Below are 21,525 nucleotides of genomic sequence, written 5' to 3'. Positions count from 1 at the left end.
ATTGAAACAGAGGAAGAAGTCTCTGTGTTAATGAATGAGCTCTCAGTCAGAGACAAAGATATAAAGTAACGGGAACCGAACACAGTTGACCTCCCTGACTGTGATCTCAATAATCCTGATGAAGTCAATATGAACGTTATTGAGGTCGTTGCATCGACTGGCTAATAAACAGCTCCGATTGCAGGGTGGTTCAGGCGTTCGACTTGGAATCTAAATTTGCTTTGATTGGAGACGTTTTTAACCGAAAGAACAGGCCTCAAAACTATTCAATGAGTTCCCAGGCAGGTACAATATTAAAAAGTAGGCTTAAACTGTCCAAAAAACAAGAGTGAACAATTTCAGTTTACAAAATGTGCGTCAGGACCACCTGGTGTCTGAGGAAATCGGCAACTAAGGCACTTCCGTAATTATAACAAATGTAAATAACCATTGCTCAAACATAGCGAGCGATGGTGGTATAGTGGTGAGCATAGCTGCCTTCCAAGCAGTTGACCCGGGTTCGATTCCCGGCCATCGCATTGGTAATGTAGTTTTGACTTTATTTTGTGGACAAAATAAAATTCGAACGCGGCAATTGCCGATAAATACGCTTCCCGTTCTAATTTTATTTATTTCGGACCGAGAATTCGGTTTCAATTTCTTTATCCTGAAAACAATGTTGAAATAGAAGAATAATTGAACAAATGAATTCTCAGTCAAACATAAGGACACCAAATAAAAATAGAGGAACACATGTCAGCTCACACACTGCTCACTGCACAATCCTGGTGCTTGATGAAGTTAACATGAACATCGCTGAGGTGATTACATCATTTTGAGAGATAAGCAGCTGCGTTGGCCGAGTGGTCAAGGCGTTGGACTCAAAACCATCGTTTCCTCGCGAAGGTTCAAACTCTGTGCGCAATGAGCGAGATTGGAAATGTTTAATTGGCTTCTCCAGGGCAGCCCATGATATTGAATTCTAATTTACTGTGGGCTCTTTCTATAAAGACCGGGAACTGTGCTGGCATCGACAATATAGGCCGAATGGCTTCTGTGCTATAACTTCCATGAGAAAAATCATGACTTGAGAAGAAAGAAAAAGAGCAGCACAAGGACAAAACAAGGACTTATTCCAGAGAAAGATTCTTGTGTCATGACACACAGGACATAAGAAATACACTTCATCAGAATACATTGAATGAATGAGAATTTCAAAATGCTGCTTAGATGATGAAATACCATGTTCATTCAAAACATGCTACAAGCTGGACATTACTGGTTCGGTATTCCTGCTTAAAACAGTTTGGGAATGGAACGAACATGTGGAACATAAGGAAGAATAATCATATTGGAACGTTAGTAAAAGAGGATTATAGACAATCATAAGACATCAGGAAATTTCATGTTAGAATTAATTTCAAAATGTCTATGGATTAAGTGGTCACTCAGCCCAGGACTCCAAACACAAGCGAAAAAGTGATGGAATATATTCAGATATTAGAGAATTCTGCAACCAAATCGATGTTGCTTTAAAATCTCCCAATAATTTCTGACAGATCCAACCGAGCTGGGCAGCTCATTGAGAAAGCAATTGTTGCCATGTTTACGCATCAGATGTATTTCTGGCAGAAAATGATATCCGAGAGTGTGTGGAAAATGTGTGTGAGAGTCAGAACTGGGTCCGAAATGAAACCAGTGGTGGCGGCACAGAGCAACTGAAAGGAAGAGAGCGGATGGTGCAGAGACAAGCTGTTGTCAGCTCCCGGATCCTCCAGCTGTGTTTCTCTCTCTTCACAAACTCTCCCACTGCAATTAAAATTAGACTATCTAGATTCTCAGACTGACTTATTTCTGTTACTGAAATCCGAACGTTTCCTGTCGTGAAAATTCCATCTGAATTCAAGGCAGCAATTCCCACTTCAACCCGTTTCTTTGCTGCATTGATCGCGCTTTTGTCGACTGAAACCTTAAAATCGACCCAAACTTTCCCTTAAATACTCTCTTTAGGTCTGAGCAGCGCGATTCAATGACAGGAGAATCTTGTGATTTGACACAAGAAGGACTGGGAAATCAGCCGCTGAGAGCGGACACACAAACACAGTAACATTAGTCTAACCCAGCCGCCCCTTTAGCACACTCTCGCTGACACAGTGTTCACCTCTGCACATTGACAGGTCAAACTGTGTCTCAGATTGACAGCTCCGAGGACAGGCTTTCCTCTCCTCTCGCTCTGTGCTGTGGATTCGGGGAGAATAATTGGAGTTTCCCAGCTCAGTAACTATTAAAGCCTCTGAGGCTGGCGATGCTCACAGTGTCTGTTCCCCAGATTCGGGGGGCTGCAGCCAATCAGAGTTGTGCCTGGTTTAACCCAGAACTGTTTGAAATTATGATCTTGTTCACAAGCTGAATTCTATTTGTTCAGATGAAGATACAGATGGTTTGCACTGCGTCATTAACCAACAAGATCCCCCCTTCATATACAGTTAACGAGTGGGGGTGGAGGGATAGACATGGACAGAGTGAGTGAGGGCGAAGATACACAGACGGCCAGACAATGTCTCAGTGGCTGAAATCCTTGTAAATTCCGGCTTTATCCAGAAAGATTCTCTTGGAGATTCTCACTGATATTGTAACAGAGACACATTATTAATCCCACACTCAGGGACAGTGCTGCATTTTGACAGAAGGGATGGGGAGAGGCAATAGAAACTGAATGGCCCAGTTCTGAGCAGTGTGCAGGCTCAGAGTGACCAGAGGTTCAGAGAGATCTTGAAGGAGAGAGGCGAATTTGAGAGAGTTGTCAGGAAGGCGGATTGGATGCTTGGCTTCGGAAATGGAAGCCATGGTGTGGAAATGCCGTCTTTGGACTGGGGTAAACACAGTAAGAAGTAAGCCACCAAATAAATCTGTTGGACTTTATCCTGGTGTTGTTAGACTTCTTACTTCATAAATGGAGGCATTGAGTATAAAAAATGGGAAGTTATGCTCAATCTTTATAAAGCTCTGCTTAACTACAGCTGTTTTAGGATTGCACCCAGACCCGGTAACCACACTTTCGAAAGTATGTGAGGGTCCTTAGGAGATTTACTGCTTTGGATCCAGCGATGATGGATTTTAGCGAAAAGGTTTGGCTGGATAATTCGGATTTTCTCTCTTTGCAGCTGACGGGATTGAGTGGTGATGTAAGAGACGTGTAAAAGAGCATAACACATTGAACACAGGCCAAGTTGCTGGATTAGCTGCGAGCAGAAGGATTCAGGGACAGGCAGTGAAGATTTAAGACAGGATGTATAGGAGGCATCGGATCCCAACAGCGCGGAAGGAGGCCACTCGGCCCAGACATTCTGCGCCGACTCTCCGACGGAGAATCCCTCCCTGCAACCACAAGTAATTACCCTACTAATCCCCCCGACAAGAAGGGTCAATTCAGCCTGGCCAATCCACCTAATCTGCACATCGTTGGGGATGGGAGTAAACCGGAACACCCGAAGGAAACCCACGCACACGGGGAGAACGTGCAAACTCCGCACAGACAGGCATCCAAGAATGTTAGTAATGAAATTCAGTTTTCTGCCGGTTACAAACGCTGGGGATTCCCCTTCAATTTGTGGCATCTGGGAATCAGCGAAGCATCCAAAAATAGGACTGACAATAATTATAACCACGGTAGGTATTCACATGGTACTGACATTCTGTGCAGCATTGCATTTGTTGACCGCGTGGCCTAATGGATAAGGCGTCTGACTTCGGCAATCGTAGTGATGATGCTATCAGAAAATTGCAGGTTCGAGTCCTGTCGCGGTCGTTTTATGCAGAAATCTGGTCGAAGTTCCGGAAAAAAAACGAAATGTCCTTCTATAGCTGAAAGCTCTGCATTTTCTTGCAAACATTGCCGGGCGCTATCTGAGAATGCACTTCCTTGTTGTTTTCTTCACTCAATTTTTTAATCTCATTATTTTATTCTCCTCCCAAGAAATCAATCTTATCTTTGAGATCTCAATAAATCATTGATGCTCCCGAATGGAGCAACAGGCTTTGCAGCAAATGGTTTAATCAAATTCTGTGGAGGGAATTATCACATCCTCAGGAAGAGGTTTAATAATGAGCTGAATGAACTGTTTCTGTTTACAGGGATGAAAGGTTATGTCACTGGGCTGGTAATCCAGAGGCGTGCACTAATCTTTGGGAAGACGGAGTAAATCCCACCATTAGTGAAATTTAATTCATTGATTAAATCAATCTGGAATTGAAAGCTAGTATCAGTGATAGCGGCCTTGAAACTGTCGCCGATTGTTGTAAAACCTCATCTGGTTCACCAGTGCACTTTAGATAAAGAAGTCTGCCCTCCATGTGACTGCAGACCCAGAGCAATGAGGGTGACTCTTACCTGCCCTCTGAAATGGCCGAACAAGCCACTCTCAGTTGATGGACAATTAGGGAAAGGCAACAAATGCTGGTCCAGCAGGCGACACCAACAGCCCATAAAAAGTAGAATAATTATGTAGAAAGAGAATGGCCTGGTAACGGATTGAGAAACTGGATGCTTCTTCTCCTGCAATAACAAGGCTGAGGGGGGTCTGATGCTGGGCTGTAAATTAGTGAAAGATTTTGAAAAATTTCATTTCGATACAATAGGCCAGAGAAGGGCAGATAAAAATGTATCTCACTCTCATTGATGGTTGGTGGTTTTGGCACAATGATGTACATGTGACCAGCGTATCAGCGAATCCTAAGAGTGTGAGAGAAATTCCATCAGTAATGCTTCCCCGCCATCCTCCAGATTGAAGCGAGGCAGCATTCATGCTGGTGACTGGGAGGAGTTTGTTACTCATCGTTGAAAATGGCCAAAACATTTCCCTCAATCTACAGCACGCTTTTATGAGGCAGAATGGTGGGAGAGAAGAAAGTAACAGAGAAGAAAGCTCCATGGGCCGAGAATGGGCCTGTTCACTCACTTGAAGACCCATGGCAGTAATTCACGGCCCTGACTGGGTGTCATCCTCAAATCAAGAGACAGACAACGATAACAACTGCTTGTTACAAAATAACTAACATAAAAAAGCCACGTCCAACATTAATATTGTTAAAACTTCCCGATAGTCTGAACAATTCTTGTTTATTTATACCTCTCTGGTCTGTGAGCTTCGCTCTTCCTGGGTGTGCTGACATCTACTGGCCGCAACCCAGAACCTCAACAGAGGGAAGACGTTCACATCAAGTGAGGGTGTTCCAGGAATAGGTCAATATGAAGAATTAATAAAGGGGTGTGATTGGATAGACCTCGTAATTTAATCATTAAATCCACTTTAGAAATCAATATTAAATTATCATTGAGTCGGCAGCATTTGCAATTTGGTATCGTCCAGAGCATTGGCAGTTTGCTCGTTGGTCGAGGGGTATGATTCTCGGTTAGGGTAATATTAGTATGCCAGTGCTTCCGGGTTTAAAACCCGGACAAGCCCAGCGATCGTTTATTGAATCGGGAGCAGGTTTGAGATCATGAGAAATCATTGCAGTGAATATGTCACTGCAGAACACGAGAAGAAACGATCACCAGATTTAAATTTCGTTTGACCATCCAAAGGTACTGAAGGATATGACACGGGAAATTTGCGAAGAGACTGGAAATAATTTTGGGTGGCACAGTGGTTAGCACTCCTGCCTCACAGCGCCAGGGTCCTACGTTCAATTGCGGCCTCGGTTCACTGTTTGTGTGCAGTTTGCACGCTCTCCCCATGTCTGTGTGGCTTCCCTCCCACAGTCCAAAGATGTGCGGGCTTGGTTGATCGGCCATACTAAATGGACCCGATTGTCAGCGGGATCAGCAGGGTAAATGAGCGTTACTGAACTAGGACCTGGGTGGGATTGTAGTCGGTACACACTCGATGCACCAAATGTCCTCCCTTCTGTACTTTCGGCATTCTACGATTGGAGACGATTAGCACAGCTGCATTTAATGGAAAGCTGGATAAGTGTTGGAAGGAGAATGGATTTCAGATACAAACAGATAATGTTACATGAAATACTCCGAGTGGGAGGTCCCTTGTTCAAAGCACCTCCGATCTTGAATGGTCTTCACAAGTTGCACGTGGAAGTGATGTCTCTACTTGTGAGTGAATCCAGAACAACAGGCACTTAAAGAAAACTGAGCTTCTTCTTTTCGGATGGCAAATTCTGTTCTCTCGGAGCATTGAGCGACTTTGCAACTCTGCCTCAGAAGGCGGTGGAAGCGGGGATATTGAATATTTTTAAGCCGGAGGTACATAGATTCTTGTTTGGCAACAGAACCAAAGGTTATCGGGGATAGATAGAAATGTGGAAATCGAAACACAAACAGATCAGCCATGATCTGAGTGAATGGCGGGGCAGGCTTGTGGGGCCGAATGGTCTACTTTTGCTCCTATTTCCTCTGTTGATGTGTATGTCGCCTGGTTGTAAATTGGCCTTGAACAGGATTGCTGAAATGCACCAATACTCACGGTTCACTCGGAGCACCGGAATGAAAGTAAAATATGGAAAAATTAACATCAGACCGTGGGATTCCCAGTTCTGTCAGACTGTATGGTTGCTTCCGGACTTTTGCAGAGATATTTTCTCTGCAATGAGTTCTCGGGAGCTCAGCACTGCTTCGGCTTTCGCTCATTGTCGCCCTCTTCATTGCAAGGAATTATCTTCTAAAAAAACGACTGTCTGGGCTCGTCCGGGATTTGAACCCGGGACTTCTCGCATATTAATGCTACGCCCAAAGCGAGAATCATACCCCTAGACCAACGAGCCAGCCGTTGGAGCCCAACGCAATGAAAACAACTTTTCAATGTATCCCAAAGTTTATCAACCATCTTTTCACAACGCAATTGTTTATCAACCACTTTTTCACAATGCAGCAGAGGTGTCAATGAACAATGTTCTATTTCACTGCCTGTTCTCGTGAAGATCAGAAGCAGTTATATCAATTTTCACTACTCGCCAAGTCAGCCGATGGTTGTGACTCGCCAGTCCCGTGTGTAATGTCATTCTGCCAGTCAGTTGGCATTTTAGGAGAAATTCGAAGTCATCCTGACTTCATCAGTGGCCTCATGGTTAAGGTGTGAGTGATGTGAATCATGATGTGATTGAATGAGCCTCTGTTGGAGTTTTCATGCTGAGGAGAAACATGTGGGACATGGTCTGGGAATGTTTCACACCGCTCCATTCCTAACATTCCCTGACCTGATGGGATAGAAATTTCCTGTGTTTGAAGCAGCTACATTCGAAACATGTTCCATCTGGCTGGACATCCAGGAGCGATTGTGGGGGGAACCTTCCTCCCCAACTCTTCATGGATAGAAAATCAAATGGAAGGAGACGGTTTGCATGTTTCTGAGAAGTTGACGAAATGTCGAGTGGTTTTGGCGATGGTCTGTTTATCGATTGTATTCTGCACGGGTGGGTGCAAAACCGATTCTCACCATTAATCGACGGAACGTTTCGTACATTATTTCTCTCTATTTGAACACACTTAGTTGTGTTCTTCCACACTTTCTATGAACTGATATGATTTGAATCAATGTCGCTGAGAGAAACTCCAATTCCGACATTGAACATTTGATTGAATACTCAGTGTTTAAGACAGAGGATCATGTTTCCCTATGAATCTGCTGTGTTTTCTTCATTATCTATTCCTCTATCAAGGTCTGCAAAGACAGCTAGTCTGCTTTGAGCGGAACATATATTGATTGGCTCAGCTCCTTGCATGTCACCGGATCGTTGGTCTCGTGGTATGATTCTCGGTTTGGGGGATTCATAGAAGACTGGAGCAGCAGGAGACCATTTGGTCCTTCAAGCCTACTCCACCGTTCATTCCGATCATGGCTGATTGTCCAACTAAAGAGCCTAATCCTGCTTTTTACCCATAACCTTTGATCCCTTTCGCCTCAAGTGCTATATCTCGCCGCCTCTTGAATACATTCAATATTTTGGCATCAACTACTACCTGTGGTAATGAATTCCAGTCGCCGGAATTTGGCGACGAGGAGATTTTGACAGTAACTTCATTGCAGTGTGAATGTAAGTCTACTCTGACAAATAAATAAAATTATCTTATCTACAACCACTTTCACTGCTGCCTCACAGGGCCAGTGGCCCGGTTTCAATTCTGTCCGTGATTCACTGTCTGTGTGGAGTTTCCAAGCCGGTTCCAACAACATCGCGCATATCGACACAGACATCAAGTCTCTACAAAGATGCAAGAAAGCAGCAATTTCCACATGTGTGGAGTTCGCACATTTTTTCAGTGCCCTCATGGGTTTCCTCAAAGATGTGCAGCTTTGGTGAATTGGCCATGCTAAATTGTCCTATAATGTCCCAGCATGTTTGGGTTAGGGGGAATATCGGGGTAATTACCTGGGGATAGAGTGGGATGCTCTGTCAGAGAGCCGGTACAGTCTCAATCGACTGCATGCTTCCTTCTGAAGTGCGATGACCCTATGCCTCCTATACTTTTTTAAATCTTCAGTGTTCCCAAAACTTTCTGCTCGCAGTTACTGCAACGATTTCCGCCTGAGTACTTTAGTTCAATATTAGGCACTAGGATTCTGTGTGAGAACCTCTCTGGCTAAGTCGAAGGCACCCTGAAATTCATCGAAAAGGAACCGCCAGCTTCTGAAGCGACACCACGAACTTCTTACAGAAACTCAGCACCCATGGAACAGTTGAACCAGGAATACTCCTCGTCAGAATGGACGTCTCGGCACTCTACACCAGCATCCCCCACGACGACGGCATTGCTGCAACAGCCTCAGCACTCAATACTGACGCCGGCATCTCCACATCTTAGTTCAATATGTTATACACTTTTACACATCTCTCAGAGCCGCACTTAATTCAGTTTACTTCACCGAGAGAAACTCTGGATTCTCCAACCAAACCTTGCAGCTAAAATCCCTCATCGCTGTGTCCATTTCAGTAAATCTCATTTACACCCTCCCAAGGACCCTGACACACTTCCTAAAATCGCCCCATCTCTTCTGTCAAAATGCAGCATTGTTCCTGAGTGTGGAATTAATAATGTGTCTCTGCTACAATACCAGTGAGAGCTGAGACTGCAATTTCTGTTTCTCCAAGAGAATCTTTCTGTATAAAGCCGGAATTTACAAAGATTTCAGTCACTGCGACATTGCCTGGCCGTCGGTGCCTCACTGCTCGAACTCACTCTGTCTGTCTATCACTCGAACCCCTTTCATTAACTCTATATAAAGGTGGGATGTTGTTGCTTAGTAACTGAGTGCACACAATCCGTATCTTCATCTGATCAAATAGAATTCAGCTTGTGAACAAGATCACCATTTCAACCAGTTCTGGGTTAACCTCGGCACAGCTCTGATTGGAGACAGCCCCCTGAATCTCGGGAACAGACACTGTGAGCATTACTGGTCTCAGAGACTTTAACAGTTACTGAATAGGGAAACTCCAACTAATCCCGGAGAATCCACAGCATAGAGCGAGAGGAGAGGAAAGCCTGTCGTGGGAGCTCTCAATCTGAGACACAGATTGGCATAACAATGTGCAGATGTGAACCTGCTCCTTCCGTTCCCAAACTGTTATAATCAGGAATACAGAACGCCCAGTAATGACCAGCTTGTTGCAATGTGTTTGAATGAACACGATGTCAGATCATCTAAGCAGCATTTTGAAATTCTCATTCATTCAATATATTCTGATGAAATGTGTCATTGCATAAGAATCTTCATTTGATTTGAGACCTTGTTTTGCCCTTGTGCCCCTGATGCTGATTTTTAAAAAATTCTGTTCATGCTATGATTTTCCTCATGGAACCACAGGAAGAGCAAAAGAAAGGTAACAGCCATACAAGGAACTTATTCGGCCTAGCTTGTCCATGCCAACCCGAGGATACTAAAGTGTCATTTCCTAGTTCACCCAGCTGCACCCGGCCCGGAAACATGCAGCTGAAAGCATGATGGAGATCCAAAACCTTCATACCAAACATTCACTGGGATTTGTGGCTCTGTGAAACAGCCGAAGTAAACACTCCCAAACATAGTCTCTGCGAGCAAGGTTCGAACCTGCGTGGGGAAACCCTGTTGGATTCCTCCTCAGTAACGTTCAAATTAACTTCATCAGGCACCAGGATTGTGCAGAGCACAGTGTGTGAGGCAAAATTTGTTCCTGTCCTTTGTATCTTTGTCTCTGACTGAGAACTCATTTCTTAGGCCAGAGACTTGTTTTTCTATTTCAATAATTTTTCATCAGAAACGAATTACGTCCGAATAAAAACTGAAAAAGAGAAATCTCCATTTTATTTCAAGACTGTCAAATGTTGCGTTCGCCCTGTTTCTGTCCACTCGGTTTAAAACACAAGATGCCGCGGATAAGGTTCTAAATAAATTACTAAATCGATGGTTGGGAATCGAAACCGGGTCAACTCTTTAGAAAAAGCAGCCAGACTTACCACTATACCACCATCAGTCACTTTGCTTAAACAACCCTTATTTTCATCAGTTATAATTACGGAACTACCTTAGTTGCTGATTTCATCAAGCTCCAGGTGTGTCCATTGCACAGTTTATAAACTCAACTTGGCTTGTCTCGTTTTTTAGGACGGCTGCCACCTGTTTACTGTTGCTTCAGACTGAGAACTCATTGATTAGCTTTGAGGCATGTTCTTTGATTTAAACAAAGTTTCCACTGACAGCAACTTTAAACTGGATTTTACCTTGGACACACACGGACGATGACAATATTTCTGAGGCCAAAACATTGAATGTTTTCAAAGCAATTAGATATAGCACTTGAGGCAAACTGGAGGAAAGGATACGTGGATACAATGTGGGACCAGTTGGATGATGAGCCATGATCATAATGAAAGGTGGAGCAGGCTCGAAGGGCCGAATGGCCTCCTCCAGCGGCGATGTTATTTTTCTGTGTTCTTTTCACTGCATCTGTTAATTTGCAGAAAGTTCAGCTCTGACAGTGAATCTGGTTTCCTCCAGGAGGGTGGTCAGAAACTGTCTGTCACTGTCAGAAACTCCATTATCAGCGACTGTGGGATGATTATTTAACTGGCTGTCATTGGTTGTTGAGGGTGTGATTTACTGTTATCTATCAGTGCAGGAGAAACAAATAAAACAGGAAATCCAGAGATCCCGAGAGCAGATAATTTGTATTTTCACCCGAAAGAAACGCAATGACATCTGTAATCACTATAATAACTGAAAAAAACACAGATATGATTGGCTCTTGCCGCGGAACCTGGTGAACACATGTGGTCCTGCACCATATGGACTCCAGCGGTTCCAGAAGGCAGCTCACCACCACTTTCCCAAGGGCAATTATGGATGGGCAATAAATGCTGACCCAGACAGCGACGCTCACATTCCATGAATGAATTCAAAGGCAATCTGCGGGAAGCGGGCCTCAGAGTGTTACTGAGGTGAAGAACAGTTACTGAGGTGAAGAACTATAACTAACCCCCTGTAATCCGGAGCAAAGGCTAAAAGGAGGGGAAATTCCGTCTGGGACCTTACATTTGGTGAAAGTTTTGTCCTGTGAATGTGTAGGTGTGAATATTGTGTAAGAGAGTGTGCATGTCTGTGTGGAGTTTGCACGTTCTCCTTGTGTCTGCGCGGGTTTCCTCTGGGTGTTCCGGTTTCCTCCCACAGTCCAAAGACGTGCTGCTTAGGTGCATGGGCTATGCTAAATTGCCCCTTAGTGTCCCAGGATGTGGAGGTTCGGGGGATTAGCGATGGTAAAATTGCGCGAAAGATGCTGTTTCAGAGAGTCGGTGCAGACTCGATGGGTCAACTGGCTTCCTTCTGCAATGCAGAGATTCTATGCATACAAAGTGTATTCACTTATGAAACCAAGAATCCCTTCCGTTTTCCTAGCGACTCTTTTAAAATTTCTTCTCATCTTCAACGATCTCTCTGAACCTTAGGTCCATCTGGGCCTGCACACTGTTTAGAACTGGACCATTCAGTTTCTATTGCCTCTCCCCATCTTTGCTGTCAAAATGCAGCACTGTTCCTGAGTGTGGGATTAATAATGTGTCTCTGCTACAATATCAATTAGAGCTGAGACTGCAGCTTCTGTTTCTCCAGGAGAATCTTTCTGGATAAACCGGAATTTACAAGGAATTCTGTCACTGAGACATTGTCTGGCCGTCTGTGTCTCACTGCCCTAACTCACTCTGTCTCTTTCTATCCCTCTGCCCCATCTCATCCACTCTATATGAAGGCGGGATATTGTTGTTTAGTGACTGAGTGCACACAATCTGTATCTTCATCTGATCAAATAGAATTCAGCTTGTGAACAATATCATCATTTCAACCAGTTCTGGGTTATCCCCGGAACAACTCTGATTGGCTGCAGCCCCCTGAAATTGAGGAACAGACACTGAGCATCGCCGGCCTCAGAGGCTTGAACAGTTACTGAGCTGGAAAACCCCAACTAATCCCCGAGAATCCACAGCACAGAGCGAGAGGAAATCATAGAAATCATAGAAACCCTACAGTGCAGAAGGAGGCCATTCGGCCCATTGAGTCTGCACCGACCACAATCCCACCCAGGCCATATCCAGGACAGGAAAACCTGTCCTGGGAGCTGTCAATCTGAGACACAGTTTGACCTGACAATGTGCAGATGTGAACCTGCTCTTTCCATTCCCAATCCGTTTTAGCCAGGAAAACCGAACGCGCAGTAATGACCAGCTTGTCGCAATGTGTTTGAATGAACACGATGACATATCATCTAAGCAGCATTTTGATATTCTCATTCATTCAATTCATTCTGATTAAATGTCCTTCTTATGCTCTGTGTGTCTTTACATCAGAATCTTCCTCTGACGTGAGACATTGTTTTGTCCTTGTGCACCTGATGCTGATTTTTTTTTTCATTCTGCTCACGTTATGATTTTCCGCATGGAACCGCAGAACGAACCAGAGAAAAGTACCAGCACAGAAGGAACCCATTCGGCCTATCACATCCATGCCAGCCCGAGGACACCCAGGTGTCCTTTCCAAGCTCAGCTTCCGACACCCGGCCCAGAGCCATGCAGCTGAAAGCATGATGGAGATCCACATACTTAATAGAAAAAGATTGGCGACTTCGTACGTACCTGAAGCAAGCATTTCCAACCATAATCGCTGCGAGCAGGGTTCGAACCTGCGCGGGGAAACCCCATTGGATTTCGAATCCAACGCCTTAACCACTCGGCCATCGCAGCTACTTATTTTCCACAGTAATGTAACCACCTCAGTAACGTGCATATATTAACTTTATCAGTACCAGGATTGTACAGAGCTCAGTGTGTGAGCTGAAATTTGTTCCTCAACTTTTACTTTGTATCTTTGTCTCTGAATTCATTTATTAGGTCAGTGACTTGTTTGTTTCTATTTAAATTATTTTTCAGTGAAAACTAATTACGTCCGAAGAGAAAATGGAAAAAAAAGTATCTCTATTACTGTCGAATGTTGCGTTTGCCCTGTTTTTGTTCACTCGTTTGAAAATGCAAGAGGCCGCCGATAAGGTTCTAAATAAATTATCAATGCGATGGCCGGGAATCAAACCCATATCACCTGCTTGAAAGGCAGCTATTTTCACCACGATACTCGCTCGCGCTACATAAGCAATCGTTATTTGCATTTGTTATAATTACGGAACTACCTTAGAACATAGAACATTACAGCGCAGTGCAGGCCCTTCGGCCCTCGATGTTGCGCCGACCAGTGGAACCAATCGAAAGCCCCTCTAATCTCCACTATTCCAATATCATCCATATGTTTATCCAATAACCATCTGAATGCTCTTAATGTTGACGAGTCCACTGCTGCAGGCAGGGCATTCCACGCCCTTACTACTCTCTGAGTAAAGAACCTACCTCGAAGATCTGTCCTATATCGCTCACCCCTCAATTTGAACCTCAGTTGCTGATTTCATCAGGCACCAGGTGTGCCGGTAGTAAACTGAAATTGGCGTCTCTCGTTTTAGCCACTTTTTTACTATTGTTTCATACTGGGAATTCATTGATCAATTTTGAGGCCTGTTCTTTCATTGAACAAAGTTTCCACTGAAAGTAAATTGAAGCTGAATTTTCCATGAGAAAGATCGTGATGGTGAGGATTTCATTTTAAGGGTGCCCACCTACTGTTATGACCTGCGATAACGAATTTAAGAAATCAGAACCGTGATGGCCAGGAACTGACCCGAGGTCAAATGCTCGCACAGTCACCACTCCACCACCATCGCTCACCTGGTTCTGCCACCCACTCTGCAAGAAAGTTCAGCTCTGACAGTGAATCTGGTTTCCTCCAGGTCCATTCTGCGGATGGTCAGAAACTGTCTGTCACTGTAAGAAACTCCATTATCAGCGAGTCTGGGATGATCATTTAACTGGCTGTTACTGGTTGTTGTGGTTGTGATTTACTGTTACCTGTCAGTGCAAGAACAACACATAAAACTATACAAACACTTATTTGGAGAAAGGGCTTCTCTTGTGGCACTGGGAGCATTTGCATAATGGATCATAGAATCATAGAAACCCAACAGTGCAGAAGGAGGCCATTCGGCCCATCGAGTCTGCACCGACCACAATCCCACCCAGGCCCTACCCCCACATATTTACCTGCTAATCCCTCCAACCGACGCATCTCAGGACTCTAAGGGGCAATTTTTAACCTGGCCAATCAACCTAACCCGCACATCTTTGGACTGTGGGAGGAAACCAGAGCACCCGGAGGAAACCACGCAGACACGTGGAGAATGTGCAAACTCCACACAAACAGGGACCCGAGCTGGGAATCGAACCCAGGACCCTGGAGCTGTGAAGCAGCAGTGCTAACCACTGTGCTACCGTGCCGCCCAGTGTCTGGTCCTGTTCAGTTTGACGGCAGTCACGTCTGATGCACTTTGATTCTTGCATTTTTTACCCATGATATCCTTTCCCTGTCGCGACATGTCATGTTTATTTGCTCGTTTGCTTAAATGTTGAACTGGAACCAATTGGAATTGGCCTATTATTTCAGCAAGATGAACTTTCTACTCTGAGCGCTCTTTGTTGCAGTACGAGCGCTGCAGCTGCGGATCTGTGGTGCAAAGAATGGCATGTAGGATTTCTCATCATTGTTTTATTTAATTTAATTTGATTTGTTATTGTCACATATATTAGTATACAGTGAAAAAGTATTTTTTCTTGTGCACGGTAGAGACAAAGCATACCGTTCATGGAGAAGGAAAGAAGTGACTGCAGAAGGAAAGAAGAGACTTGCTCATTGTTCCACTGGAGCAAGCTGGGAGGGAATGATTGGAGGCAGGAGTGCTGGTGAGAGATTGATTGAATTATTTATTTATTTAATTAGTCAGCTAGTGTGTGTTTTTTTTGGCCTTTACTTTTGCAGTAGTATTTTTCTTAAGTTTAAAGTGAAAACCGGAAGTGGGCTGCTAAGGAGTCTGGGAAGGGTTTTTTAAGTGCGCCAAGTATAAAAGGTAGGCTGCAGTATACAGCGGGCAGCGTCGGGAGCGGGCAGGGGAGTGCGTGGGAAGCAGAGCGTGAGCTATAAGGCTTTGGCTCACAGTGCTTAGGCAGAATGGGCGAGCAGGAGTGAGTTTAAATTCATTTTTGCACTTTCTACCTGGTACTGGCAAGGGGATGGGTGTGCAGGCAGTGCTATGTTCCTCTTGCACTATGTTTGAGGTGAGGGACGACGTCAGTGTCCCTGCTGATTACACCTGTGTGAAGTGCACCCATCTGCAGCTCCTCCAAAACCGTGTTAGGGAACTGGAGCTGGAGTTGGATGAACTTAGGATCATTAGAGACGCAGAGGTGGCCATAGACAGAAGTTTAAGTAATACAGTTACTCCGAGGAATGAAAACAGATGGGTGACGGTGAGAGGGGCTGGGAGGAAGCAGTCCATGCAGGGATCCCCTGTGGTCATTCCCCTTAGCAACAAGTATTCCACTTTGGATACGGTTGAGGGGCATGACATACCAGTGGTGAGCCGCAGTGAGAGGATCTCCAGCACTGTCTCCGTCTCTGTTGCTCGGGAGGGTAAGGGGCAGAGCGGGAGGGCAATAGTTATTGGGGACTCGTTAGTTAGAGGGATAGATAGGAGGTTCTGTGGCAGCAAAAGAGACTCACGGATGGTATGTTGCCTACCGGATGCCAAGGTCCGTGACGCCTCGGACCGTGTTTTCTGGATTCTGAAGGGGGAGGGGAAACAGTCACAAGTCGTGGTACACATTGGTACCAACGACATAGATAAGAGAAGGGACGGGGATTTAAAGCAGGAATTTCTGGAGCTGGGCTGGAAGCTGAGAGCCAAGACAAAACATGTGGTCATCGCTGGTACGTTGCCGGTGCCACGTGATAGCGAGTTGAGGAACAGGGAGAGAGTGCAGTTAAACATGTGGTTGCAGGGATGGTGTAGGAGGGAGGGTTTCAGATACGTGGATAATTGGAACACATTCTGGGGAAGGTGGGACCTGTACAAACAGGACGGGGTGCACCTGAACCAGAGGGGCACCAATGTCCTGGGAGGGAAATTTGATACCTCTTCAGGGGGGTTTAAAATAATTTGTCAGGGGAGTGGGAAAAGGAGTTGTAGTCCGGAAGTCAGTGAGGGTGGTGAGGTATTGGGGAAGGTACCAGGGTCAAGGGTGGGTACCGGTAGACAGGAAGGTGGGTTGAAGTGTGTCTACTTCAATGCAAGGAGCATCCTGAACAAGGTAGATGAACTTGGGGCGTGGATTGGCACTTGGGACTACGATGTTGTGGCCATTACGGAGACGTGGGTAGAACAAGGACAGAAATGGTTGTTGGACGTTCCGGGGTACAGATGTTTCAGTAAGTGTAGGGAAGCTGGTAAAAGAGGTGGAGGAGTAGCATTGTTAATTAAGGACAGTTTAACAGCTGCGGAAAGGCACTTCGAGGGGGATCTGCACACTGAGGTAATATGGGCTGAGGTTAGAAATAGGAAAGGAGCGGTCACGTTGTTAGGAGTTTACTATAGGCCCCCAAATAGTAATAGAGATGTGGAGGAAGAAATTGCTAAGCAGATTATGGATATGTGTGGGGGTCACAGGGTAGTTGTCATGGGGGACTTTAACTTTCCAAATATTGATTGGAACCTTTGTAGGTCAAATAGTTCGGATGGGGCAGTTTTTGTGCAGTGTGTGCAGGACGGTTTCCTGACACAATACGTGGATAGGCCGACAGGAGGTGAGGCCACATTGGATTTGGTACTGGGAAATGAACCGGGCCAAGTGTTAGATTTGGTTGTGGGAGAGCACTTTGGAGATCGTGACCACAATTTGGTGTCTTTTGTTATTGCAATGGAGAGGGATAGGGCCGTACGGCAGGGCAAGGTTTACAATTGGGGGTGAGGTAATTATGATACGCTTAGGAAAGAATTAGGGGGCATAAGTTGGGAACAGAAACTGTCAAGGAAAGGAACTAATGAAAAGTGGAACTTTTTCAAGGAACAAAGACTGGGTGTCCTTGATAGGTATGTCCCTGTCAGGCAGGGAGGAAATGGCCGAGTGAGGGAACCATGGTTCCTGAAAGAGGTGGAATGTCTTGTGAAAAGGAAGAGGGAAGCTTATTGAGGGATGAGGAAACAAGGTTCAGATGGCTCGATTGAGGGTTACAATTTAGCAAGGAATGAGCTGAAAAAGGGGCTTAGGAGAGCTAGGAGGGGACACAAGAAGTCCTTGGCGGGTCGGATCAAGGAAATCCCCAAGGCTTTTTACTCTTATGTGAGGAATAAAAGAATGACCAGGGTGAGGTTAGGGCCGGTCAAGGACAGTAGTGGGATCTTGTGTATGGAGTCAGTAGAGATAGGCGAGGTGATGAATGAATACTTTTCTTCAGTATTCACCAAGGAGAGGGGCCATGTTTTTGAGGAAGAGAAGGTGTTACAGGCGAATAGGCTGGAGGAAATAGATGTTTGGAGGGAGGATGTCCTGGCAGTTTTGAATAAACTGAAGGTCGATAAGTCCCCTGGGCCTGATGAAATGTATCCTAGGATTCTTTGGGAGGCAAGGGATGAGATTGCAGAGCCTTTGGCTTTGATCTTTGGGTCCTCGCTGTCCACGAGGATAGTGCCAGAGGACTGGAGAATGGCGAATGTTGTTCCTCTGTTTAAGAAAGGGAATAGAAATGACCCTGGTAATTATAGACCGGTTAGTCTTACTTCGGTGGTTGGTAAATTGATGGAAAAGGTCCTTAGGGATGTGATTTACGACCATTTAGAAAGATGCGGATTAATCCAGGATAGTCAGCATGGATTCGTGAAGGGCAAGTCATGCCTCACAAATTTGATAGAATTTTTTGAGGAGGTAACTAAGTGTGTTGATGAAGGTAGGGCAGTTGATGTCATATACATGGATTTTAGTAAGGCGTTTGATAAGGTCCCCCATGGTCGGCTTATGATGAAAGTGAGGAGGTGTGGGATAGAGGGAAAGTTGGCCGATTGGATAGGTAACTGGCTGTCTGATCGAAGACAGAGGGTGGTGGTGGATGGAAAATTTTCGGATTGGAGGCAGGTTGCTAGCGGAGTGCCACAGAGATCAGTGCTTGTTCCTCTGCTCTTTGTCATTTTTATTAATGACTTAGAGGAGGGGGCTGAAGGGTGGATCAGTAAATTTGCTGATGACACCAAGATTGGTGGAGTAGTGGATGAGGTGGAGGGCTGTTGTAGGCTGCAAAGAGACATAGATAGAATGCAAAGCTGGGCTGAAAAATGGCAAATGGAGTTTAACCCTGATAAATGTGAGGTGATTCATTTTGGTAGGACTAATTTAAATGTGGATTACAGGGTCAAAAGTAGGGTTCTGAAGACTGTGGAGGAACAGAGAGATCTTGGGGTCCATATCCACAGATCTCTAAAGGTTGCCACTCAAATGGATAGAGCTGTGAAGAAGGCCTATAGTGTGTTAGCTTTTATTAACAGGGGGTTGGAGTTTAAGAGCCGTGGGGTTATGCTGCAACTGTACAGGACCTTGGTGAGACCACATTTGGAATATTGTGTGCAGTTCTGGTCACCTCACTATAAGAAGGATGTGGAAGCATTGGAAAGAGTGCAGAGGAGATTTACCAGGATGCTGCCTGGTTTGGAGGGTAGGTCTTATGAGGAAAGGTTGAGGGAGCTAGGGCTGTTCTCTCTGGAGCAGAGGACGCTGAGGGGAGACTTAATAGAGGTTTATAAAATGATGAAGGGGATAGATAGAGTGAACGTTCAAAGACTATTTCCTCGGGTGGATGGAGCTGTTACAAGGGGGCATAACTATAGGGTTCGTGGTGGGAGATACAGGAAGGATATCAGAGGTAGGTTCTTTACGCAGAGAGTGGTTGGGGTGTGGAATGGACTGCCTGCAGTGATAGTGGAGTCAGATACTTTAGGAACATTTAAGCGGTTATTGGATAGGCACATGGAGCACACCAGGATGATAGGGAGTGGGATAGCTTGATCTTGGTTTCAGATAAAGCTCGGCACAACATCGTGGGCCGAAGGGCCTGTTCTGTGCTGTACTGTTCTATGTTCTAGAATGTAGTGTTACAATCATAGCAAGGGTGTCGAGAAAGATTAACGTAATGCAAGGGAGGTCCATTCAGAGGTCTGATGGCAGCAGGGCAGAAGCTGTTCTTGAGTCGATTGGTCGGTGATCCTCGACTGATGTATCTTTTTTCCCGATGGAAGAAGGTGCAAGAGAGAATGTTGTCTGGTGAGACATTCAAAGTTGTGGGTCAGAATCTCATCGAAGTCGGCTTTTTAGGTAAAGTTTGAAGAAATCAGGAACTGGTGTATCAATGCTCTCAGAGAAGTGAAACTGCCGACTGGAACTTCATGAGAATGCCTTTTGGGCAGAAGGAAAACATTTGGTCCGTCGGGCCTGCACCGACAACAATCCCACCCAGCCTGTATCCTCGTAACCCCACATATTTACCGTGCTACTCCCCTGACACTGAGGGACTATTTAACATAGCCAATCCTGCTAATACGGTGCTAATTTTCATGGCTGAGCTGCCTATTCTGGAAAGACAAAATCTGCCATTCGGGCCGCAAATGAAGCTGGCATCTGCTTTGGATCTTCTGAAACCACATGTTAATCTGGTGGCAAACTCCTGTCCAAAACTGGCGTCCTGATCTGAATCGAGTTTCTCATCGGATGAGAAAAATGGGAATGTGGAATTATTCTGGACCATTCACCCGTCAAGCCTGTGTCCCCAAACTTCATCTTGGTTCCGTGAACCTCAAAATACTGAACGAATCATCAGTTCACCGGCAATAAAGAGACAAAACATATACACCACCGAAGAGGATGGGACGCGAACACACGCGTGCAGAGTACAACGGATTAGCAGTCCATCGCCTTAACCACGCGGCCACCTCGTCATGCCGTGATTGTTCCCCAAACCACCTCTTGTGTTTTAACATCCGTAACAAAGAACACATTTCTCCCGCAGGATAACGTTCCCTTTCCGCTTTCTCGTTAATCTTGATTCGCTGTTACGTTTCCATTTGATGTAAATCCAGAGAAAGTAAAGAGAGAGACAGTTCACCTCTCTGGTCCCGATATGGTTTTGAATTCTATGAACATGACCCTGATGTAAAACACCGTCAGCGCTGTGAGTTTGTGGCGCAGCGGAAGAGCGTTTGACGTCAGAGTAGTGGGCTGCGTGCTCAAATCACAGCGCTTTCCTGCGCAGGTCTTTGGATTTTAGTTGTTTGCAATTGTTCCTGAAATGGCAAATTCCAAAAACTGTGAAAGAAATGAAATTTTCGGGATGATCCCGTTCGCATGCTCAGTTTATTTTTTTGCACACTTTTATATTTGAACAATGTGTCAGGAATATGATTCGTCCATTGTTTGTAAAATTGAAGCAAGGTCGACAGTCCCACTTGTTTCTGGGAGCCATCAATGGGGAGAGGTGACTGGCTGTGATTCACACCTCAGATGAGGAGCAAGGCTGAGAAGGCGGGGCCTTCATGAACAATCTCAACTGATACAGGAATTGATCCCGCAACTGAGCTAAACTGGGACAAATGCGCTGGACGACTCATTGATGAAAATCAAGAAGATGAAGCAAATGGACTGCGGAGAAAACCCAGATTTGCCTTGGGGCAGCAGCAGAATGCTTCTATTCGATGGAGTGAGTACATGATAGCAGAAGATGGTTTTGATCCATCGACCTCTGGGTTATGGGCCCAGCACGCTCCCGCTGCGCCACTCTGCTTCGAAAGTTGATCCCTCCCTGCTTATTACTGCTGCCCGCGAGCCAGGAAACTATTCACTGTCTCTTTTTATTTCAAACAAGGCCCACGTGTTGGAAAGGACACAATGGCTGGATAATAACACATAACATCACCCCGAATGTAACAGACAGACAGAACAGCAGTAAAAGACTATTCGGGCACACACACAATGAGAGACAGAAAAGCTTCGAGCAAAGCAGCAAGATACTGAGATGGAAAAGCTGATTATGTATGAAAAGGGACTTTCTGTTCCACAAAGATAGGCCCTGTTTTGAAATGTATTTCCTGTTGTGTAAA

General features: G+C 45.2%; 5 non-coding genes across 5 annotated transcripts; 2 read left to right on the top strand and 3 right to left on the bottom strand.

Annotated features, from left to right (window-relative positions):
- The first annotated feature begins 446 nt into the window (after positions 1–446).
- trnag-ucc (transfer RNA glycine (anticodon UCC)) lies at positions 447–518 on the top strand. Its single transcript has one exon. It is a non-coding gene; the product is annotated as a tRNA-Gly (tRNA).
- A 3,177-nt stretch (positions 519–3,695) lies between these two features.
- On the top strand, positions 3,696–3,787 carry trnar-ucg (transfer RNA arginine (anticodon UCG)). Its single transcript is given in 2 exon segments — positions 3,696–3,732; positions 3,752–3,787. It is a non-coding gene; the product is annotated as a tRNA-Arg (tRNA).
- A 2,887-nt stretch (positions 3,788–6,674) lies between these two features.
- On the bottom strand, positions 6,675–6,759 carry trnap-ugg (transfer RNA proline (anticodon UGG)). The gene is given in 2 exon segments: positions 6,675–6,710; positions 6,724–6,759. It is a non-coding gene; the product is annotated as a tRNA-Pro (tRNA).
- A 6,360-nt stretch (positions 6,760–13,119) lies between these two features.
- On the bottom strand, positions 13,120–13,201 carry trnas-cga (transfer RNA serine (anticodon CGA)). The gene has a single exon. It is a non-coding gene; the product is annotated as a tRNA-Ser (tRNA).
- Positions 13,202–21,137: 7,936 nt separating this feature from the next.
- Positions 21,138–21,209, bottom strand: trnam-cau (transfer RNA methionine (anticodon CAU)). The gene has a single exon. It is a non-coding gene; the product is annotated as a tRNA-Met (tRNA).
- Between the last annotated feature and the right edge of the window lie 316 nt (positions 21,210–21,525).

Source organism: Mustelus asterias, unplaced genomic scaffold, assembly GCF_964213995.1.
Source record: "Mustelus asterias unplaced genomic scaffold, sMusAst1.hap1.1 HAP1_SCAFFOLD_124, whole genome shotgun sequence".
In the NCBI taxonomy this organism is placed as follows: domain Eukaryota; kingdom Metazoa; phylum Chordata; class Chondrichthyes; order Carcharhiniformes; family Triakidae; genus Mustelus; species Mustelus asterias.
This window is presented reverse-complemented; position numbering and strand designations above follow the sequence as displayed.